The sequence below is a fragment of the Gopherus flavomarginatus genome, chromosome 1, assembly GCF_025201925.1.
Source record: "Gopherus flavomarginatus isolate rGopFla2 chromosome 1, rGopFla2.mat.asm, whole genome shotgun sequence".
NCBI lineage: Eukaryota > Metazoa > Chordata > Testudines > Testudinidae > Gopherus > Gopherus flavomarginatus.
In genome coordinates this window covers 133,291,613-133,309,265 of record NC_066617.1, presented here as the reverse complement: position 1 = coordinate 133,309,265, position 17,653 = coordinate 133,291,613, and the positions used below count along the sequence as shown (strand labels likewise).

The 17,653-nt window shown below is 43.3% G+C and overlaps 2 protein-coding genes across 4 annotated transcripts in view; both read right to left on the bottom strand.

Annotated features, from left to right (window-relative positions):
- NUP50 (nucleoporin 50) overlaps window positions 1-3,808 on the bottom strand; it is a 30,223-nt gene extending 26,415 nt beyond the window's left edge. The window contains exon 1 of one of the 3 annotated variants that reach the window (XM_050924864.1): window positions 3,370-3,808. The gene's annotated coding sequence lies outside the window, so the exon portion shown is untranslated. The remainder of the gene's footprint in view (window positions 1-3,369) is intronic. The other 2 variants (XM_050924855.1, XM_050924866.1) reach the window with 2 other exon arrangements.
- The window catches only part of UPK3A (uroplakin 3A), an 897,123-nt gene that overhangs the window by 264,402 nt on the left and 615,068 nt on the right, over window positions 1-17,653 (bottom strand). The gene's annotated exons all lie outside the window — the stretch shown is intronic.

Here is a 17,653-nt window from a genome sequence, read left to right as displayed (position 1 = left end):
TACTAATCTCAAATTTAATTTCAATACCTCAAAATGATTCAACCTCATAGTAAACTAATCACTTTCTACAATTAAATCAAATTGTTTAATTTCTATAAGACAATTAGTGTAAGAAAAGGTTCTTAAGTTTTTCGTATTGAAAAGGAACAGGATGTTATTTTGTAGAGTTTCAGTCAACTTTTCACCTTGCAAAAATAAGTGAGGCTAAGTGATAATGAAATCAATGCACTACTGCAATTCACCAACATCAAAACTACCTTGCTTTTGATAAGGTGATACTGTGGCTTGACCTCTTCAACAGCAGGTATAAATTTTAGTGCTTCCTGAAAGAAACACTAAGTAGATAGTGGGTTTAAAAAAATAATAAAAAATGATGGGTTCAGTATTTCTCACTAATCCCTAAAGCAGAAAATAAAATGAGATGCTTCCTGATGTCTTAAAACAATTATACCATATTCCTATCCTACCATATCACATCCAGAGACTACACTATAGGCCGGTTTACACTACAGAGTTAGGTGAACACAAAGCAGCTTACATCACCCTATGTAAGTGTCTACTCTAAAATTCCACTTCCGCCCACATAATTGCTGCTATTATGACTTAATAACTCCACCTCCATGAAAGCCTCAGTGTTGACATAGTTAAGTCGAGGCAGTGTAAGCGTGGACCCTGTGTTGCTTACATCAACCATTACTGGCTTTCAGAAGCTGCCGCACACTGACAATACAGCCAGTACAAGGGCTCCTGGTGAGGACAAGGAGTGTAGGGTGGACAAGCAAATGCCATTTAATTACTGCAGCAGCTGTATACAGACATAACTTAGGTCGACATAATTTTGTAGCGTAGACATGCCCTATGTAATGACCTACATAGTTTAGTCAGTCAAAACCATGTTTACAGCCTACTGTGAACCATGAAATGGTACTACTGTAAGAATTATCTAGAGATACAAATAATCAAGTTCTGCCAAGTGTCATGTTAATTGTTTCTCCATGAACCGTTTTGCAAAAAAACCCCAAAAACCTAAATTAAGTAATGGGGATGAGTAAATCAAGTAACAGAAATTATTTGGTACAAGAGTAGGGGAGATTCATCTTGAGACATGATAGGTGACTGCAGTCCATATCCTACCCCTAATTATAAGCACAAATATAATAAGAGTAACACAGAGCCTGAGTCCTATGGCTTTTAAGCCCCAAAGCTGGGCCGTATAGTGAGTCACCACACCACTCAGGGACCTTGGTACTTACTAATGATTCTGAAGAACCCAAAGGTGGGGGGGGGGGAGGGGAAATATCACAGATCCAGTGACGCTTCAGAAGCAAGAGACAGGTTGCCGCAGCAGCAAAAAAACAGCTGCTCTCTGAATCAGAGATTAAGAGAGATAAACTTAGGTCTGAAACACCCTGTATGTCACCCACAAAGGCAAATTCTTTGGGTTTTAGGAAACTGCAATGAGTTCACCATTTGCCCACAAAACTGAAATGTCTCCCCTGGATTCCAGGGGAGACACCGCTCTAGTGAGAACACACTGGAGCCCACCCGTAGGCTGGTTAAAGTGAATAAGGGGACAGTTTGTCATGAAAGCCCCTCAGTCTCCAATCTATAAGAAAGAGGGAAAATGCCAACTGGTCTGGGCCTCAAGCTCCTCCAATCACCCACCTGTTTACACAACTCCTCTATTTCAGTAAAGGAGCAGGAAAAAAAAGGATGCCCCATTAAAGCAGAATTTATCTGTATCCCTCTGTTGTCTCCTGTCTTATACTTAGGGCATTGTTGCAATTGTGCCACTGCAGCGCTTTAGTGGGGACACTACCTATATCAACAGAAGAGGTTCTCTTGTCAGCGTAGGTAATCCACCTCCCAAAAATACAGTAACTAGATTGGCAGAGCAGAAGAATTCTTCTATTACCTAGTGCTGTCTACTCAGGTTGGCTTAACCATATTTTTTCCCCCCACACCCAGACCAATGTAGTTAAACCAACTTAATTTTCTAGCGTTGACCAAGCCTTAGATTGTGAACTCTTTAGGTAAGTGACATTACCCCCCTGCCCCATGTTTAGACAGTAAGTAGCCCAGTGGGATTCTAGTCCATAACTAGGGCTACTAGGCACTAGATAATACTAATTAACAATATCAAAATCCTAAACAGGCTGTTTCTCAAGTTAGAAAACAACATGAGACCACTCTACCCTAAAACCTATGTGTATATATACAGTGGCCAACCGTGCAGCTCTTGGCACAAACTCTAGTGAGAGCAAGGCAGAGCAGTATGAGAGGCACAGGAGGAAAAAAAAAATGGTTTTATTTTTAAAATATAGGTGTGTATTAAATTAAGTACACAAACCTATTAATGTAATTCTAAATTTGTCTCCTTAATTTTACATTAGGAAATGCAAAGGTTAAGGTTATCTCAGCAAAGTTAACATTAGCATTTCACATACTACAATATAGCATAAGCAGACTCAAACTAGAAAATTAAATGCAAAAAAATTATAGTCCAGTATTAGTGCTGCAGTTTAGTTTATTAGGAGTCTGTTTCATTATATGAATTTAATGTAATGTGCACAGGAAGTAAAATTCATACAAGTTAATGTTAGTAGAACCAATCTTCTTTTGGGCATTGAACCTTTGTTTAATATGTCCCACTTATCTATGCCAGGGGCCCCTGACCATGTGTAAGCTCAAAATTTAAAGTGGAGGGATTTTTTAAAATTTTTTTTAGTAGTTAAGCCAAATATTTTCAAAATGAAAAGCTAAATGGGTCGGTCTCAGAATTATCCAAACTAAGCTACTAGGATGCAGCACTGCCAACCCCAAATGGTCAAAAACCATGAACTAGGCCTCAAAAAACCGCCAGCCTGACTTAAAAAAATCATGTAAAAAAAAAAAAAAAAGCAATTGGACTTTTTTTGTTTGCCTCCCTGTCTCTCAGCATTTCTAAGGTGCAGTTTTTAAAGATGTTCTCGGCACCCAGGAGGGCTAGAAAGCTAGCAGTAGATTCTCCCCCGGTCACGTCTCTGCAGGAGAACCCTTCCCAGGGCCACTCTTAATACAAATCGCAGTGGGAGTCAGCCACCCTGAGACAGACCGTTTTAGGCCCTGGCTGGAGGGGGAAGGGGTGAAACACGCCGCTTAGATAACACCGTCTCCGCGTGCACAGCAAGTGCGATCCCTGCCGCCCACCCGCACCCTCCGAGGTGGAGGACCTGCCCTAGCCTCAGCCTCTCCCTCAGACACGGTCGGAGAATATGGGGGAGGGGGTCGCGCAACGGGGACGAGGAGCTCCCGCTGCCTCCCACCCCAGCGGGCAGCACCGCCCCGGGGAGACGGGAGAGCTGCGCAGTGCGGCCGCCGGGCCGGTACCTGTCTCGGCGCTTCCCTTTCACTCCAGTCAGGAGGGGCCGAGGCGCTGGCTGCGGGGAGGAAGCGGAGTCTGGTTCGCAGGACGCCTGGGCCACGAGCGCTCTCACGCCACCCCCCGGCGCAGGAAGTCCGCTCTGCGTTCAAATCAGGGCCTTGCCCCCACTCTGCTTCTCGCGGCCGCGGCCATTTTCTTGTGCCCCTCTAAATCATTCACACGGGAAACGGTCGGTAACCGCAGCTACCCCAGTTCCCATGCGCATGCGCACTCACTCAGCCAGAGCCCGACTGCCGGCTGACTGGCGGGCAGCGCACAGGCCGGACAAGTGGCGCAAACGCCGTAAAGAAGAGGGCGGAGATTCCGGAGAGTGACCCGAGCCCGACAGTTGGAATGCTGGTCGCGTGCCTCCGACAGCCAATACCGCGGGCTTCTCCTGACTCATCCCACTAACGGCCTGCGCCGGTTGGGGAAGGGACGGGGTGGAGTTGCTCTCGCGCCTGCCGTTCGAATTCTGGTCACGTGTCCCAAGCAGCGCGCTATATAGAGAGAGCGCCTTAGACTCTCCTGTCCTTTAGTCTTGGCGCCTGAGGGAAGAGGAGGGTGGTGGCAGGAGGGTGTGTTTGGATGCCTTAGTAGATGAGAAGGGATGGGAAAAGAACTCTGTGCAGGCCCAATGCTTGTGTCTCTCTAAAAGAAGTTGGTCCAATAAAAGATTTTGCTTCCCCCCACCTTGTCGCTCATGTCCTGAGACAGGCAAAGCTATGACCGACCTTGCAAGCACCAAGGGAGGGTTGTTCAGAGGATTGCATCTATGGGTGGCCACTGAGTTCAGTCACCAGGGTTTGTTATTGTGGGAACAGGACCACCCAGATGATTCAGGGGGCCTGGGGTAAAGCAATTGCAGGGGCCCCTTCTGTTAAAAAAAGTTGCAATATTATAGAATACTATATTCTCATGGGGGCTCCTGTGGGGCCTGGCGCAAATTGCCCCACTTGCTGTCCTGGGTGGGAATGGAATGTCAGCTACAGGTGTCCAGGTACTCCATGCACACCCTGCTAATGGCAGCCGCATCAGTCCTGCCCACCCATAGCCACAGGTGACTCCCTGCTGCACCACCTCAATCCAGGTTAAATCAAGGCAAGGAGCATTTGTTTACAGAGCTCTTTCTCTGACTGACCTGTCCAATCCTGTCCCATTTACTGGGCTGCCTAGGGCTCTCCATTTTCTTCGTCAAATATTAAACTCAGGGTGTGCCAGATGCAGAGCCAGAGTAATTCCAGAGGGGTTAATCCAGGTCTGACACTGTAGTACAGATTGGGGGAGGGAGGGGGAATTATATTTGTATCAATAAAATGTTAGTAAACATCAATTTCGCTGTATGCACACAAACTGAAAAAACAATTCCATTGAGAATAATCAAAACTTACAGCTGGACAAAATAAGAAAAATGCTGCTTGAATCTGAGAACTTATTAGAGTTTGATTTTAAGGACATGCGTGCTGTGTATTTTGACAAGTGACAGTGCACCTTTTAATGGTGGTAAAGCTTTAGCTTTTTCAATCTCAACAAATGCTGTCATCTGGGCCCTTTAAATCGCCGCCTGGGGAAGCCGGTCTGGTACACCATACGGGACCAGACTGGCTTACTTTCACCTCTGCCTAAGGCTGATTAACGTCTGCTAGAACCATGCAACTTCTGACTCCTCAGCATCCTGAAGGGAAGAGCCTATTGAGGACCTGTCCAGGAGGGCTTTTGTCATAACTAGGGATTTGCGTTTTTCTAGAGACTCTTTAGTTTTTATAGTTTTGAAAAAATAAAAATATATACTAACTATGAAGTACATTATACTGAAAGTACCAGTGTCACTGGTGATATGGAGATTGGTGATGCTATTCAGAGGGTGTTGCTGTACGGAGTCATAAAACTTGGCAATGCACAGGAAGTTACTGATTGTAGATTTGGGATTTTGGGGAGATTCCAAACTATGAAGGAACTATTGATGGCTGTCTTTGCCTATTCTTTGCCCCCACATCAGTCTAAAGACTTTATCAACAGGAAGGGATATTTCTCCATGGTGCTGCAAGGCCTGGCTGATTGCCAACGAAAGTTCACCAATATTAATGTAAGGTGATCTTTAGAAATTTATGCCTTTTTTCTGGAACGAGTCAAGGGAATTTTTGCTCCCCAGACCACAATGGACATTAATAGAGTTATGATTCCTCCTTTCATTCTGGGAGACCTAGCCTACCCTTTGCTTCCCTGGCTTATGAAGCCTTTTAAAGGGCATTTGGACAAGAGAAAGGACATATTCAACTATACTCCAAGTAGCTGCAGAATGACAGTAGAATGTACACTGGAATACTGAAAAAAGTTGGAGGTGCCTCATGAGAAGACTGGAGACTGCTAAGTAATATATGCCTTCTGTGATAAATGCTTGCTCTGTTTTGCATAACATCTGTGAAAGCAAGGGAGGGAACCTCACTGGTGGGTGGAAGGAGGAGGTAGAGAGACTTTCTGAGAGAGCTGGAGAGGGTACCTCTTAAAAGTGCCCCAACTGGTCAGGGAAACAGGATGTAACCAAAGAGATGACTGAACTGTGTTTGTGTATTTATTTAATTTATTTATCTATTTATCTGGAATTGGTACTAAACAGGAAGATGTTCCTCAATGACACTTTTCAGTTGAGTTGCACCAATTTTTGTACGGTTACTAAATAACATATATAACAAATAATACTGTGTGAATGAAAAAGAGTTAAGGAATATAGTTCAAACTTAAGACGAGTTAAATTGTGGCATAGAATCATAGAAATGTAGGGCTGGACAGGACCTTGAGAAGTTATTCCAGCCACCTACACTGTGACAGGACCAAGTAAACCTAGACCATCTCTGGCAGGTGGTTGTCCAACTTGTTCTTAAATCCTCCAGTAATGGAAAGTTATGGAATGCCCTTAAGCCTATTCAGGACTTAACTGCCTTTATAGTTAGAAAGTTTTTCCTACTATCTAACCTAAATCTCCTTTGCTACAGATTAAGCACATTATTTCTTGTACCTTCAGAGGGCATGGAAAACAATTGAATACTGTCCTCTTTAAAATAGCCCTTGACATATTTGAAGACTATTATCAAGTCTCCCCTGTGACCCACAGTGCCTAATCTGAAAATGCCAAAGTTAGGGCAGGCTGCGAAAGGCGAGCAGATTCTCCCAAAACTGGTGGTTAACATTATAGTTAGATTCACCAACCAGCCACAAACTGTGCTCCTGTTCCCCCATGCTGGCTATCAAGAAGCTAAAAAATAAATGTATAACATTTATTGCATTCCAGTTCTCTGGCTCCCAATCAGCAAATAGATCCAGTAAGAGGAGGAGTTATTTAAAACTTTACTCAACTATACAAAATGTTCTTCTGATCCCCAAAGGGCCAGCCACATTACTGGATCTATATTAGTTTGAATTTTACCTCCAAAATACCACAGTGCCAGCCAATCCTTGAGTATCTAAAACTAAAGGTTTTATTATAAAAGAAAGAGAAGAGAGTTGTTAAATGGTCAAAGCAATCAGATACATACATATGACTTCAGAGTCCATATATCAGGTTCTTAGCAGCATTGGTGAGTTTGCTGGCTTGCTGAGTCCCTCTGAGTCCAAAGTTTGGATGGGTCTGTCAGCCCTTTGTTCAAAGCTTCAGTTTGTAGAGAAGTTATTCCAGAGGTAAGAAGCAGGATTGAAGATACAATGGAGAAGATACAGCTGCCTTTTATATCCTTTGCCATGTGGCTTGTATCTTCTTTGTCTGCAATGCAAGCTCACAGCACAGGGGCATGGAAAAGCACTTGGAGTTCTTTGTCCACAAGCATATCCCTGCATGTCCTGCTGACTCATAGGTGTGGCCCCGGCTTCCCTCAATGGGTTCATTGTACAGGTGATTGCCCTTGATAGGCCATTAAGCAGACTGGATAGTATTTATGCCAACCTTTCTGGGGGTGTCACGCAGGAACACAACACAAGTTTGAGATATCAATATATCAAAAATATTTATAACTCACAAGACAAAGATGATACATACATATAAACATGATTATTATATTTGGCAAATCATAACTTTTCCATTGATACTTTACGTGGCATATCTTGTAAGATTCACTGCAATTTTGTAATATTGGTATCAATATAAATGGTCACCCATATTCCATACAGTCTTTTCTCAAGACTAAACATGCCCAATTTTTTTAATCTTTCCTCATAGGTCCGATTTTATAAACCTTTTATAATTTTTGTTGCTCTCCTCTAGACTCTCTCCAATATGTCCATACCTTTTCTAAAGCATGGCATCCAGAATTGAATACACCAATGCCGAGTAGAGTGGGACAATTACCTCCCATGTCTTACACACAATGTTCCTGTTAACACACACCAGAATATTAGCCTTTTCAAAGCAGTATCTGTCAAAGTTAGAATAAGGACTCACAGTTTGTCAGACCACTCTGTTTTATTAGCACAGCGCTCTGCCAATAACACCCAGATAATGTGAGTGGCCATGCAAGACCCAAACAGTCTTATTTATACAGATAAAAGAGCGGGAATTAGACAAAGGGACAAAGAAAGCAAAACAGTAAAATTCACCTGGGGCACAGCATGCATATCCTACTTCCTTACTAACTCTTATCGATCTAAGGCTAATACTTCACCAATTGCCCTTAAACGGTGCAATTGTTCTATGTTAATGTCTGTATTCCTGCATTCCAACAATTTTGCTTAAAGGTACAGACAGCATTTCTTTAATCCTTTCTATTTTCACAATATAATTCATTCTACTTTCACATATCACATTGTTGACTCATGCAATCTGTGATCCACCTATAATCCCCAGATCCTTTTCAATAGTACTACCAGCTAGCCAATTATTCCCCATTTTATAGTTATGCATTTGATTTTGCCTAGGTAAGTGAAATACTTTGCACTATTGAATTTCATCTGGTTGAATTCAGACCAATTCTCCAATTTGTCAAGGTTGTTTTGAATTCTAATCCTGTATTCCAAAGTGCTTGCAACCTCTTCCATCTTGATGTCTTCTGCAAATTTTATAAGCATACTCAGTGACATATCAGGATACAATCCAGGTTACAGGGGGTGGGGATTGTGTCATCCTTGCCCTGTAATCTGGGGTGCCTTGCAATGCTTTGCTGTTATAGCCTCCAATTTATACTGCTCACAACCAGCCACTAGCATGCAGGTCACTCCCAGATGTGTTTGTGTAACTGCAGCCTGCCAGTCACATCCTGGCTGTCACCAGCCTTGTTTATACTGCAGGGTGGCTCCAACCACTCCTGGTCCCAGGGTATGGCTACACTTACATTTGTGCAGCACTGGGAGTTACAGCTGTGTTCGTACAGCTGTATAGGGCCAGCGCTGCAGTGTGGCCACACTGACAGCTACCAGCGCTGCAGTGTGGCCACATTTGCAGCATTTGCAGCGCTGTTGGGAGTGGTGCATTGTGGGCAGCTATCCCACAGAGCACCTCGTCCCATTTTGGCGCTGTGGCTTGTGGGAAGGGGACGGAAGGGTGCTGGTCTTTCCGCTTCCTGTTCCAATGTGGTGCTTTGCTACACATTCCAAGCAGTTTGGCGCCATTGCAAGTCTGCAGCGCGATTTCTGTTACAAATGGAGCCTGAGCTGCTGAGGACCTTGCTGATGAATGTTGCCAGCACATCACGCATGGCAGTGGAGCTATTCCTTCAGCTCCAAAGTGACAGTGAGGAGTCAGACTATGATATTGATTCGCCTGACGCACAAGACAATAAATTGCTTGTGGCAGTAACGGACGTGCTCAGCACAGTGGAACGCCGCCTTTGGGCTCGGGAAACGAGCACTGAGTGGTGGGATCACATCATCCTGGAAGCCTGGGATGACGAGCAGTGGCTGCAGAACTTTCGGATGAGAAAAGCCACTTTCATGTGTGAAAGTAGAATGAATTATATTGTGAAAATAGAAAGGATTAAAGAAATGCTGTCTGTACCTTTAAGAAAAACTGTTGGAATGCTGCAATCCAGGTGTCAGGAATACAGACATTCACATAGAACAATTGCACCATTTAAGGGCAATTGGTAAAGTATTAGCCTCAGATCCATAAAGAGTTAGTAAGAAAGTAGGATATGCATGCTGTGCCCCAGGTGAATTTTACAGTTTTGCTTTCTTTGTTCCTTTGTCTGATTCCCGCTCTTTTATCTGTATAAATAAGACTGTTTTGGCCTTGCATGGCCGCTCACATATTCTGAATGTTATTGGCAGAGCGCTGTGCTAGTAAAACAGAGTGGTCTGACAAATTGTGAGTCCTGATTCTAACTTGACAATTTGGAGGTTCCACCGAGATGGCAAACGTCTTCACTGGGGCTGTGTGATTCCTGACTGTTTTTGTGGGATGACCGTGGCAGCCGGCACCTGGGCATTTGGCCCAAGCGGTCCCCCACTAGAGCGGAAAGGCGCACAGCCACAGGGAGGTCTACGCCATCGAACCTGTTGGTTCCCACTCTGTTCTGATAGGGATCCCGGGATCTGACATCAGGAATCTGGTCAGGTAATTATTTCTGTGTTTTGTCCGGACTGAGGACTGTCCTGTCTCTGTGTCTATCTGTCCTCTTGTGGAGTGTTTGAGTCTGGGTGCCGTCTCTGTCTGGGAATCGGCCGACCAAGGGGTTCCTGTCCCCGCGGTCTGAGTGAGTGAAATCTGCACAATTGCAGCCGCACCACACCTTGGGTAAAACCCTTAGTGTGAAAGCAAGGGCAATTGAGGCAGTAGCCTGTGGGCTCCTTTTATGTGTTGCAGCAGGCATCGCTCTGACGAACCTGAATTTCCTTCTTGTGTGATTGGTGTGTGAAAGTCCTCCTGTACTGGTAACCAGACGTCTAAGTCGGGACAGTTCCCTAAATGAACGCCGGCTCATTTTATGTATTTAGGATGGGTCCAGACTCCTGTAAAAAGGGTCAAGACTCCTGTAAATTTCTGGAAAAATGGTCTAGGCTAACTCAGGGGGATCCCAAAACTCAGTGGCCACTGTTAAAATCTTGGAACAAAGACTGAGTGGATGTCTTAAAGGACAAACTCGGCCAACCTAAAACTAAATTGGCTAAAGGAGAGGTTAATTGTTTCATGCAGTGGTGGGAAGAGGCAAATCATAGGTGGACAAAATGAAAACTGGCCTCTCTCACTTATTCAAATAATAAGTTAAAAGCTTTATTAAAAGCCTCCTCTCCCACCACTAGACCGAGCGCTCCCCTTTACCCCGTTCTCCAAACCCCGGATCAATCCAAACCCCTTCATACTGCCATCTCATTGTAAAAAGGACAAAATGTCCCTTGTTCTGTTCCCCTTTGTTGTCTGCCTCAGAAACTGATTCTTTATAGTGTCCCACTACCAATTCAGCAAGGTTGGGGGCGGGGGGGGCCTCCTCAACTAGCCCCCACCCTTCCTGGTCCCTTTCCTTAAACATTTCTTTCAAAATTGTGAAATAACCACAATATCACTCACAAACGGTTCATTGAAAAAAGCAGAATCGGGCCCAGACAAGCAGGCAAGCAACAGATAAAGAAACAGGTTGAAAGCCCTAAGGGAATAGTGTCAGGAGTAAAAAAAAGTAGTAAGTGCAGGCATAAACCCCTGGAACAATACTTAAAAGGGTGAAATCTAAGGTAATAAAGGTGTCATTTTGGAACATAAACAAGTGATTTAAGAAAAGAGAGTGAAAAGTTAACTATAGAGGCTGGAGAGAATTAAGCAGTTAAACTGTGGAAAATGTTAAAAAGGACCATGTTAAAAAGAGAGAATTCTTGGTTTCTTTGCAGACATTCTGAAGGGAAAATGGGCCCTTTTCCAGAAGAGTGCCTGTAAATAATCCTTATATATATACAGCTATGCAAAAACAAAGCAGTGTAAAAAAAAATGTTAAGGAAAAGAAAATGTGTATGTATCTATTTGTCTGTGTATGTAAAGTTCTAAGAATCTAAACCAACACATCTGGTTTGTAAAACTACTGTTTTGTAGGTGTAAGATAAATTGATTTTGTTTTTGTTTTTAATGCCACTAAAAATTCATTTAACTCTTTGATTCAAAGTTGCAAAACTGACAGACCTTTTTGCAAGACACAGGTAATTAGTGTTGTTTGGCTTTGGGATTTAGCATTTAACCCTTAAGGGGTAACTTAATTCTTTACAAAAATTAAAATGTTTTTAAATAAAGACCAAGTCATGGCTGCAATAGGGCAGTCAGAATCAGGAGAATAGGTAGAGTTTCTGAAGTCTTTTTGTTTGTTTGGTTTGTTTTTTTGGTAACAATAGCAGATAAGAGCTGTAATGACAAAATAAGAAGTTAACAGTGACCCTCTGAAGCAACAGCAGAGGTGAGGTGCACAAAACAAAAAGAAGCAATGTTAAAAACACTGAGCCTTAAAATAACTATGTGTAATCAGACTGTCACTTTAATAAAAGTACATAAAAACTCTGTAAAAACAAAACAAAGTTATACCTTATGTAAAAATTAATATGGCTAATGTTTTTAAAAAGTTATAGTATAAAAAGAATGTGCATTTTCTGTAGAACATGTGCAGCGTATATTGTAGAAAGGGATGTAAAAAAAAAATGCAAATAAAACATGCTGCTGAATTAAAATCCTATTAGGGCTCCAAAAAGAGCCGCAATAGGCTGTGTTTTCTTTTTCAGATCCCTGTGTGTTAAAACAAAGTCTCTGAGCTCTGCTGATGGCTTTAAATCCAAAAGCCTAGCCTGTGTTAATGCAAATTACCTAACTGATAAAAAAAGGTAAAAACTGCCAGCACAAACAAAGCTGCAAATAAAGAACATACCTGGTCAGCAAACAAACTGCCTACATAAAAGGCATGGTATAACAAAATACCTTTAATAAATATAATGCTAATGTTACTGTTAATATTAAACATTAAAATAACTTTAATGTTAGTGAGTACCCCTGTAACAACTTGTAGTATGTATGATTTTTGAAAAAATCCTTTAAAGTAATATGGTAATAATGCTTCTCAGCTATTACCTGTGAATAAACTTAAAGCTTAACACAGCAGGGAAAACATTACAAACTTGGTCTGCTATATAAAAGGCAAAACTTGAGGTACACCACCTCATGAATTTAATAACTAAACAGTGAAATAATTTTTGCATAACCCTTAAAATGTAGAAGCCATTAAAACCTGGCCTGTCTATTAAAAAAAAAAAAAAACACACACACAGGAAAATATGGGGGTAATTCCTCTGTTTTGCCTGCAGTCAGGAAGGGTATTTGTAAAAGAATGAAATCTTTAAGCAATAATCAATGCCACCCCAAAAGGGGTAGAAAACTGTTCTTTTTGTCTTTCAGATAATCCAAAGTACTGTATAATGGACTATGTGTATGTGTTAATTCTTGGGAAAAAGTGTTTAAAAAGTGCTAGCAACCCACCAGAAGACAAATGTAAATGTAATGTAAGTACTGTGTTTACCAATAATCACATTTACTATTTGCCACAACAACAACAACAAAAGAGTCTCCGCTTATTGTAAGCACTAATTTAGCTAAGTTCTCTATCAACCTTGGCATTAAATGGCAAACAGTTACCAATCATCTGTTAAAAGGTAAAAAGGTAACATGGCTCCTAAAAAAATAAAAACAAAAATGTGAAAAACTAAACTGTTCATATTATACACGCAAATGGGAACATGTTAAAAATTGCCACTGCATAAAAGCATAACAGCTTACCATTGGTATAACATTTTCTGAATGGTCTCCCACAACTACTGGCATACTAATATTACTACCCTAATTGTTTTTGGTTTTACATTGTATGTGTTTAATTAAAATGTTTAAAATGTGCTGGTGAATAAAACAAATGTATGTAAAGCTAAAGCCACAGGCCCAAATCACCTCCCAGTATTTTCTATTACATGGACTAAATAAGAAGTGACACTGGCGATTAATAATCTTAGTGTCAAAAGGGGGATATGTAGGAGCAGGATTTTATAATATCCCATAAGAATTAAAGTATAATTTGATTTCATCCTGCTAGTCACTATTTTTAAATAGCAGAAAGAAATGACCCCCTGGGACTATAGGATTCTGTTTTCCCATATGCATTACAAATTGGGCCCTCTCTAACTCTTTGGGCTTGTCTACATCAGAAAGTTGCAGCGCTGGTGAGGGAGTTACAGCGCTGCAACTTAGGAGGTGTACACATCTGCAGGGCACCACCAGCGCTGCAACTCCCTGTTTGCAGCGCTGGCCGTACTCCCGTTTTGTCTCGGGTGTAGAGGATCCAGCGCTGGTGATCCAGCGCTGGTAATCAAATATAGACACTTACCAGCGCTTTTCTTGACCTCCGTGGAATAAGCAGGTATCCCAGCATACCTGAGGAAGCCTCTGGTAATCAAGCTGGTCTCCTTCCCCGGTTTGCTCTCGCGTTCCCCGAACCCCGAGCAAGCAGGTCTCCTTCCCTGAGGTTTGCTGGGTGGTTCCGGGAACGCGAGAGCAAACCGGGAAAGGAGACCAGCTTCGCCGCGGTTTGCTCTCGCGTTCCCTGAACCCCGAGCAAGCAGGTCTCCTTCCCTGAGGTTTGCTGGGTGGTTCCGGGAACGCGAGAGCAAACCGGGAAAGGAGACCAGCTTCGCCGCGGTTTGCTCTCGCGTTCCCCGAACCTCCCTTGAAGCCGCCCAACAGCGCTGCAGTGTGGCCACATCTAACACCACTTGCAGCGCTGGTTGCTGTAAGTGTGGCCACTCTGCAGCGCTGGCCCTATACAGCTGTACTAATACAGCTGTAACAACCAGCGCTGCAAAATTTTAGATGTAGACATGGCCTTTGTTTTAAGATTTAGGTAGTAAGAGACAGGATTTTCTATTGTGTCTGTTTTAAGTAAATTAGAGAAACATTGAAGGCCTGGGTCTCAATGTAAATTGTCTTAGTTATCAATTGTAAAACTTAGCAAGGTTTAATTTGCAATGCTTTTTTTGTTCTATATAAAATACTACTGTTTGTATTCTCAAATCTATTTGTGTGAATGAGGAATGTATGCATCAGGAAAAGATAAGGTGTAAAGGCCATTGTTACAGCCAGAGTCAAGGGACGGCTGTTAAACTGTCTGGCATCTCAGAGTGGATACATGCTTCGCAGTGTAAGAATGCACAGACCCCAGTGAACCAATCACAACCTCAGGACCACGCAGAGTCAATTTTTTTGACTCCAGAAGAAGACGTAGAGGAACAGCCTGCAATACCTTACAATCTACGCTCTCGTAAGGGTTGCCAGAAGCAGATGACTACATAAAGCAAGGCCCAAGAAGAAGCAGTAGTGAGCCAAGCGCCTGCTGCCTGGTGGACATAAAACTGTGAGTGCAGTTCCCTCAGTTGAGGTTGTCAGAACCAGAAGGGCCTTGCCTCTAACATGCAGCTCTGGTAGCGCCTGTTCCTCGGCTGCTGGTATCTTAAGGTCTGGGGTGCACACAATGACAATTCTTTTATCCAGCAGCAAGTGTGGATAGCTCAGACCCTTATTATTTCTAAATGCTGGGTCTGCAGCCACATCCCAGCCCACTCTCAAACTGGTGTTCCTGTCCTGGCTATCCCACTCAATTCCCCAGACCTCACTGAAGGACCTTGTCTGTTTAACACAATATGGAACAGTAATGACACCTGGGAAGAGGCTATTGGCAGTTCCTTTACCCCACTTGGGGGAGCAATACACCAGGCAAAAAGGCTCCTAAGTAGTTAAATAATGGCAAATAAAACCAGAGAAAGTTTAAGAGCCCTGGCCAAGGAAACAGAGGCGATCGGACAGGTGGCCCTCCAGAACCGTCAGGCATTGGACATAGTGCTCGCGGCCAAAGGAGGGACCTGTGCTCTCACTGGAAAACAATGTTGTATGTTTATACAATACCAATAAGGTAATAAATCGCTATAGCCACTTAAAACAAATCGCATATCTTCCTCATGAAGAGCTGAGTTCTTTATGGAAGTGGCTAAGTAACCTGTTCAATTTCTCTGGCATAGGAAACTGGTTGTTTCAGGGAGCCCTAACTATCCTGTTTGAAATCTTAGTGATTTTTGTATGCTTTCAGTTAATCTGTTGTATCCAGAATTGTGTCACCCAGATGGCTGCCCCAAAACAAAGTGCTAATATAATAATTTTAAATATCACTGATAAACAAAAAGATAAGAAACGGTTAATTTGTGGAACCCAGTAATTGTTGGTCATGGCGTGCGCTTGACCAAAAGGAGGGATTGTGAAAGTAGAATGAATTATATTGTGAAAATAGAAAGGATTAAAGAAATGCTGTCTGTACCTTTAAGAAAAACTGTTGGAATGCTGCAATCCAGGTGTCAGGAATACAGACATTCACATAGAACAATTGCACCATTTAAGGGCAATTGGTAAAGTATTAGCCTCAGATCCATAAAGAGTTAGTAAGAAAGTAGGATATGCATGCTGTGCCCCAGGTGAATTTTACAGTTTTGCTTTCTTTGTTCCTTTGTCTGATTCCCGCTCTTTTATCTGTATAAATAAGACTGTTTTGGCCTTGCATGGCCGCTCACATATTCTGAATGTTATTGGCAGAGCGCTGTGCTAATAAAACAGAGTGGTCTGACAAATTGTGAGTCCTGATTCTAACTTTGACACATGGGACTGTGTGCTGAGCTCGCCCCTACCCTGTGGCGCAGGGATACGAGATTGAGAGCTGTCCTGCCAGTGGAGAAGCGGGTGGCTATTGCAATCTGGAAGCTGGCAACTCCAGACAGCTACCGATCGGTGGCGAACCAGTTTGGAGTGGGAAAGTCGACCGTTGGAATAGTGTTGATGCCAGTTTGCATGGCCATTAATCGCACCCTGCTAAGAAGAACCGTGACTCTGGGGAACGTGCAGGACATTGTGGATGGCTTTGCACAAATGGGTTTCCCTAACTGTGGAGGGGCAATAGATGGGACGCATATTCCTATTCTGGCACCACCCCACCTGGCATCTGAGTACATTAATCGCAAGGGGTATTTCTCTGTGGTTCTCCAAGCGCTTGTGGATCACCGTGGGCGTTTCACTGACATTTACTCAGGATGGCCTGGAAAGGTGCATGATGCACGCATCTTTCGGAACAGTGCCCTGTTCAGGAAGCTGATGGCCGGGACTTTTTTCCCAGACCGCAAGATCACAGTAGGGGATGTCAAAATGCCCATTGTGATCCTTGGAGACCCCGCTTACCCCTTAATGCCATGGCTCATGAAACTGTATACAGGGAAGCTTGACAGGAGCAAGGACCGGTTCAACTACAGGCTGAGCCGGTGCAGAATGACTGTGGAATGTGCTTTTGGCCATTAAAAGGCGCACTGGAGGTGTCTCTACGGGAAGCTAGATTTGGGGAAACAGCATCTCCGCTGTTACATCCACATGCTGTACCCTCCATAATATTTGTGAAGGGAAGGGTGAAAGATTCAGTGAGGAATGGACCTCCGAGGTTCGACCCCTAGAGGCTGAATTTGCACAGCCAGAGAGCAGGGCTACTAGAGAAGCCCAGCAAAGGGCTTCAAGGATTAGGGATGCCTTAAGGGAGCAATTTGAGCTGAAAGCCAACAGTAATGTTTGGTGCCTTTGCTGTGCCCGTTTTTCCCTTGGGGTACAGTATTTATCACTTTCTTCAATAATAAAAAATGTTTTATAAGCCAAGAAATCATTTATTCAAAATACAGTACATAAAAGGGCAGGGTGGTGGACTGTACATTCAGAGGTTTGAATATGTCCTGCTTGGATTGCTGTTCAATGCCTGCTGCACTTCAGGATTAATATGCTGCATCGTGATGGGGGTTGAGTGCATAGGGTAAGGGTTGTAGTTATCAGGGCTGGTAGGTGATCGTACAGGTGTTGGGGGCAGCTGGTGGTGGTAAGAACTAGGCTGCTGGAGAAAGGTGTTTTGTGCAAATACTGGGGAACAAGGAAGAGAGCTTTGGGAGGGGTGGGGGTTACCACCGTACCGATCTGCCTGCATGGCTACGAGAGACTGCATACAGTCAGTTTGGCGAGCCAGGAGGCTTATCAGCTGCTTTGTTCTTTTCCTGGTAGCCAATTCCTTTCTCCTGCTCTGTGTTTGTCTCCACTCATGCATTTTCTCTCTCCAGTCCTGCAGCCTCTTACTGTCTCTGGCGTACTGATTCGTAACTGCTTTGATCAAATCTTCTTTTGATTTTCTAGGATTTTTCCTCAAGTTCTGTAACCTTCGCGCAGGCGGTGATAGGGCTGGATTATTCAAGGTC